Consider the following 7285-nt stretch of genomic DNA (forward strand, 5'->3'; position numbering starts at 1 on the left):
ATCGACAGCCCTAGTCACTACCTCCAAGAGCTCCTCATACGCTGGGGAAGAGGATGGCGGTTCCTCCTCCCCAGCCTCGGCGCTCGCCGCATCAACCTCCTCGGAGGAAGAGAGGTGAAGCGCCGGTGTCTCTCTCCGGGGGGAAGAAACCGCAGCGCGTGCTTCCACCACCAGAGAAGAGACACTGGACCTGGCAGGTGAGGGACGAGATAAGGCTGGGCCCGTCTCCATCCCCTCTGCCAGCTCCATTTGTGAACCCCACGAATGGAGTCTGCGCTGTGCCTCAGCAGCAGCGGGACCCGATCCGCGGGGAACACCAGCCAAGGCACCCTTCTTATCAAAGAGTGCCCGGCGTGATCTTAATACCCTGAGGGTGAGCCTATCGCAATGCACACAGACAGCCCCCTCGAGAGCTGCCTGTGCGTGCTCAACCCCCAGGCAAACAACACACATTTCATGTGTATCCCCCGGTGTCAGATATCTATCGCAGGGATGTACACATTTAACAAAATGCTGCTGTTTTTCCGCCATTTTTTCCCGTGTCTTTTTATATATATATATATATATGGTGCTTGTGAAAACTCTTGTCCTCAGACAAAGAGATTTTAAACAGGCTACTTTCGTTGGTAGACAAACAACACCAAATAAGACACACAAGATAACATAGAGTGCTTGCTGAAGACAACAGAAGCTAGCGATCTCTGCATCCGGGTATGCTTTATAGTTTCCTGGTCCGTGACGTCACCCGCCTCTGACGTCTCGCTACGCGATTGGTTAGATACATGAGTGCTTCAATGACGCAAACACGCAGAAGGTTCCCAATGCGTTATACGCAGCGTCGACAGTTCCCACGAAAGGGAATCTTAAACTCCCCATGAAATCCCCAACGTTTTTTTTTTTTTTTTTTTTTGGCTTTTAGTATGAATATGTTAGCCTTACTGTTATCTACAAGCTTGTGTGCTCCAAAACATTGACAAAATTCACATTTAGAAGATATAAGCATTCAAAACTTACAGTCTCTCACTTCCGCCATTATTGAGCTCAACGGCCCTGGCCCAGCTGTGATAAAAATAAAACGCTTTTGGTTATTTTTAAAAGGGGGAGGAGCTGTTCGATATGTCCCGCCCTATCTTCCTGTTTCAGTGGAAATTACATCAACACATTGAATAACACTGCGCGTTTCAAGGCACTAGTGATGGGAGAAACAAAGCTTTTCAAAGCTTCGAATCACTTCGCTTTGCAAAATGTTTTGTTTCGAAGCGTTCAAAACACCACAAGCTGGTGACCCCTGCTGGTCATAACCATGTAAATTCAACAAAAACTCCAGACAAACATGCATAAAAACAGCTTTTACAAATCCTTTGCAAATGTATAATCGATCAAATGCAATTAACTAATTATCTAATATCATTGAATATTAAGTGTCTGTATAATGTGTTATTTTTATCAATTTTCAGGCTTTTTTTGTTTGTTCTATGGATGGTTTAGCTAAACAGGCCAATAAGAGTCTATTATTCCTTTTAATTATACAAATTGCTAATTAAAATGCCTACAAATTCATAAAACTGATCAGAGATCAGGTAAAATCCGTATAATTCATGGGTTCACAGAGATCACCCCCCAAGCGGTGAACCATTGACATTTTGAAACGTTTCGAAACAGTTGTGATGTAACGAAGCCTCATTTACTGAATGAAATCACATGTCTTTGGCAGTTTGAAACATGCTCCAAACCACTGATTTGAAACAAAAGCTTCGTAAAGATTTCGAAGCTTCATGAAGCAGTGTATCAAAAGCGCCCATCACTACTTCATTGGGCCTTTACTGATTGTAAACTTTTGACTAGTATGTATTTATTTAGCTCTGTATGCATATTAACCTTCAACAGGAGAGAAATGCATTTTGTCTCTAAAAAAAGAGAGACCTGTTCTCTGACTGGACATAAAAACCACTGGAAATTTCCAAGAAGACATATGAAAGTCATGCCTTAAGCAAAAACTTCTTGACACTGAAGAGTTGAAGTCATCCATGTTAGAGTTTGTACTCCAGTGGAAACATTTTTTGCCCAAGGTAAACACAACGCTGGAGTCTGTGATGTGCTGTTAGGTCAATTACTGTATTTACTAGCTCTTAGTCAAAGAGTGTGTTTTTAAAAGACAGGTTAACCTGTTAGCGTTCCACCGTACCACATACCAGGAGTTAAAGATGGTTTTTAACCGTTTAACCATGGTTAACGTTAATAACCATGAAGACGATTTGTAAGAACACACCTGTTGTTCATCATTTAACACTTCTTTGCAATGTAGTATTTCAAATGCATAACAAAATATAGATTTCAGGTTTGTGAAATTAGTAAGCATTCACTTACGTAACTGGAGTCACTATAAACCGGCACAATCTCATAAGAGCTGGGATATATTGCGTCCTGTTGCATAACTTTCATTTCAAATAAAGGCCATGTTAAAACTTTTCATTTTCATCAGGGTTTCTAAGATTGTGCCTCTAACTTCATCCTATTGCTTTCTGCTCTGCTTTGAAGAGGACGCATACAAGACGGTAACGGACTTTATTGGTTTTAAGCCCCACAGTTTTAAGATTAGCCTAAATGTGAGAAGGTGAAAACGTCATACACTTTTCCACTTTTAGCCAGATGACATAACAGCCAATCTTGAGATTCTCATTTTTGTATTCTGTACAAAAAAATATATTATATCTAAAACTTTAATGAGAGTTACAAAATGTTCTCGCATTTCTCACATCTCTGCAAAATGTCTCACTATCTGCATCACTCAGTTCTGCTGTTTCAGTCTCCATTGATTGGCTGAACTAATAAAGCAAACATGGCAGCGAGAGACAGGCTTATTTTCTTTTTCTGGTCACACACCTTAAGAAAGTTGAATCCAAGCAAATATTGGAGATAATGAAAAGTATCTCAGAAAGATATTTTTCCCCCAGAAAGATTTTTTATATGGTGTATGTGCTCTGTTATGAGTCACATGGAACTGAATAGAACTTGAAAAATCCAATATTAAAACACACTACCATTGACAAGTTTGGAGCTGATTTATTTATTTTTCAATGTTTTTAAAGAAGTCTTTTATTTTCACCAAGACTGCATTTATTTAATCAAAATACATGAAAACAGTAATGTTGTGAAGAACTGATTATTATTTTAATACATTTTAAAATTATGTAATTTATTCATTCCTGTGATTTAAAGCTGAATTTTCAGCATCATTACTCCAGTCTTCAGTGTCACATGATCCTTCAGAAATCATTCTAACATGCTAATTTGCTGCTCAAGAAACATTTCTTATTATCAATGTTGAAAACAGTTGTCATTAATATTTTCTGGAAACTGTAATACATTTTAATTTAATTAATAATATTTATACTTAAAGTTTTATTTTAGTAAAACTTTGTAAGATATCATAGAGTGTTTCCAGCTTGTCTCCATGCCAAACAATACACTGTAAGAAACACAAAAGCAGCAAACCTCTATTTCCTGGAATAAGGTGAGACTGTCAGACTCTTGATAAATATACTTTGGCTCATGATACGGAGGTGCCAAAGAAAGCATAATTCAAACTGAAGGATTTTCCACCTGGTCCAGAGCAGCGCTTGCTATAAAGCCGCCAGTGTCTTTGACATGAGGGTGTTACACAGGGGAAACCTCTCATACATCCTGGTGTGGAAGCAAATAAAAAGACAGGACGTACTGTTGGCTCTTTTTTTTTAGACGGGAAGTGTTTTGATACATGGCCATATTTGAAAGAATGAATGTAATTTCCTTTCCATAGTAACAAATGAGATGCAATTTAAAACAGGGAAAGGTTTGGAATGGTGTTAGTCGATGTCTGGATAATGTTCCGGTTACAGGAAGGGCACGTTGTAATGGGGAGAGAAGACTGGAATCAAATATCTTTCAGAGTGTCACATACTTCAACTAATTACAAAGTCATTTTAAAGGATTAGTTCACTTTAAAATGAAAATTACCCCAAGATTTACTCACCCTCAAGCCATCCTAGGTGTATATGACTTTCTTCTTTCTGATGAACACAGTCGGAGTTATATTAATAAATATCCTGATGTATCTAAGCTTTATAATGGCAGTGAATGGGACCAACAAGTATGAAGCTAAAGAAAGTGCATCCATCCATCATAAACGTGCTCCACACGGCTCCAGGGGGTTAATAAAGGCCTTCTGAAGTCAAGCAATGCATTTGTGTAAGAAAAATATCCATATTTAACAAGTTATAAAATATCTAGCTTCCACCAGATACAGAAGGCGTAGGACGTAGTGTAAGCGTTTTGAACTGCGAGAGGTGTTACACTTTCTTCGTAAGTTGAATACGGAAGGCGGTCTGGCGGAAGCTAGATATTTTACTTGTTAAATATGGATATTTTTCTTAAACAAATACATCGCTTTACTTCAGAGGGCCTTTATTAACCCCTCGGAGCCGTGTGTTTACGTTTATGATGGATGGATGCACTTTCTTGAGCTTCATACTCGTTGGTCCCGTTCACTGCCATTATAAAGCTTGGATACATCAGGATATTTATTAATATAATTGTGTTCATCAGAAAGAAGATATACACCTAGGATGGCTTGAGGGTGAGTAAAGCTTGGGGTAATTTTCATTTAAAAGTGAACTAATCCTTTAAGGCAAGTCGGTTTATAATGCTACAAAAGATTCCCAAATAATCTTTATTTCAGGGAATAAATCTCAAATAAGTTCTGCTCTTTTAAACTTTCCATTCTTCAAAGAATCCTGAAAAAAAAAAAATCACGGTTTCCACAAAAATATTAAGTAGCGCATAGCTACATAGAAGCGCATATAACATAGAACTGGAGTGTGATGTGCTGAGCATGAATTTTTTTTGTTAAACATTTACTGATGTTTGTTGACTGTTGCCTTGGAAACTAGTTCTGTATCTCTGGCACATGGCAGCAGTTTTGAGGATAGGTCAAAGGTCACAGGTCTACAGGCTGAAGAAGAGGCACATCAGAGAGCATGAAACAGACCAGACGGTACTAGAGCCCCTACCAAGACTCTTCTATGCAGGAATGTTTTTGTGTCTCCATTATAACCAATGCCTTCTCTCTCTATTAGTGTTCCTCTCTCTAGTTTAATAAGCTGTAAATGGTTTGTTATACAGTCACGTTTCTGGATCGGCTGCCAGCATGTCACTTTATGTTTTGTTTAGAGGAGTTTCAGCCACTTTATTAAACCCGTGGCAGAGGCCATGAACTACACAACTAAATATACCCATTTAAGGCAGAACTTCTTCCTCAAATGCACCTTCAGTGAACGTCATTCATTTAATGACACAAGGTGTGAGTATGAATCAGCGAGAGAATATTATTTGGAAAGAGTTTGTCTTAGAATATTGTACCTGCATTGTAACCTCAGAACTATTTTTGTCCATAATGCTTCGGTAGGTACAAGCATTTGGTAATATAACATTCATTTTTCACATCATTTCAATTTTCATGTAATCTGCAGTATGATTCAAAATGCCACTGAGACTAAGATCAGTTATTGGAGTTTTACAGTTGAAGCTTTAAACCTTTAATAATTGAGCTCATGAGCCCCCTGTGGGTTTAATACAGTATTGCACCAGCATCAGGCTTTAACAGTCTCTCACTGCAACTTTCAAGGATTTTCATAATTTAATTTCTAAAATGGATCCCATTGGAAGAATCTGTTATGAAATCTGGGTAACACTTTACAATAAGGGTTCATTTGTTAACATTAGTTAACTACATTAGTTAGCATGAACTAACAATGAATTCTACAGAATTTATTAATCTTAGCTATTGTTATTCATAACATTTACACATTTTTAAGATCAAAAATTGCATATGTTGACATTAATGTACTATGAACTAACATGAAAAAGAACATTTTTATTATCTAACATGAATAAATGCTGTAAAAATATATATAGCTAATTGGTAGTTAATGCTAGTTAATACATTAACTAATGTTAACCAATTAGACCTTACTGAAAAGTGCTACCGAAATCTGCAGTGAAATGACAAATGAAATGAAAATAGTTATGTTATGTGGTAATTTCACATTCATTGGACATATATATATATATATATATATATATATATATATATCTGTATGAAAATACTTACCTGACGTCCATTTTTCAGATGTATTTATCCTTACTATTAGAATTACTACAACTAATACTTAATTTACTAAAAGAATTACAGTATTTTACATGTCTGAATACCCTTATTGATTGATTGATTGATTGATTGATTGATGCTTTGTCAGCTTTTATTACATATTAATTTCAAAGGTTGAGAAAACTGTCTTTTAATTTTCAGAATATCTATGTAAGCAATAAGGTACGAGAGGCTGTGCTGTATCATGAATAAGTCACAGCTGAAGGGCATTGTTAAGGCACGACACGAAGCGGAGTACCTTATTGCTTTTATAAAACGGTTACCACACAATACAAATATTAAAGCCAAAAATATGTATCAGTGCAACTTTCATGAAGTAAACTTTCACTAAAACCCTTCCTTCCGCTGGAAAAAATAGTCCCTGATCGTAAACAGCAACAGAAGTTACATTTTCACGCCATAACACAGAACAAGACGCAACTGACAAATGCTTTGACTAGTGCTGTCAGTCATGGGAAAACCTCTTAACTGTTAAAAGGACAAGATGATACATTGGACATTTAAACAGATTTTTTATTATGAACATAGGACTGACCTGAAGGAAAATGCTAAATCTGAATGCAGGTAACAAACTCGCTTACTCGATCTTTTTCTCACAACACTCTTCTTCATAATACAGTAAGCTTCAATGAACAATATCAATTGAGAACATGCAGTTTACGTTGCTAAGAGTGGTTGCTAAGGGTGTTGTGTAGTGATACACAGAACCGATGGGTGAAGCGGTCATAGCGTGTTTATCGTGAATAAAACACAGCTATTGACCAATCAGAATCAAGGACAGGAACTAACCGTTTTATAAATGTATATAAATCATCAGTCAGATAAACAGCAGTCACTGAGTGCAGTCTTTTAATAATAAATTATTTCAGGGAGGACCATGATCTTTAACATTTGTCAGTGATTGACTTTTCCAGCTAGTGGAATGTCTTCTGAGTTGGACACAATGGAAAAAGTTGAATTCTGACCTTGGTGCCACTATAGTTTCAATTACAACCCTGGACAAATTTTCATGTTCAAAATTGCACTACATTCAGGCCCGTCTCAATATACAAACCTCAATATAAAAATATAACATTGTAT

This window comes from Ctenopharyngodon idella, chromosome 13 (assembly GCF_019924925.1).
Source record: "Ctenopharyngodon idella isolate HZGC_01 chromosome 13, HZGC01, whole genome shotgun sequence".
NCBI lineage: Eukaryota > Metazoa > Chordata > Actinopteri > Cypriniformes > Xenocyprididae > Ctenopharyngodon > Ctenopharyngodon idella.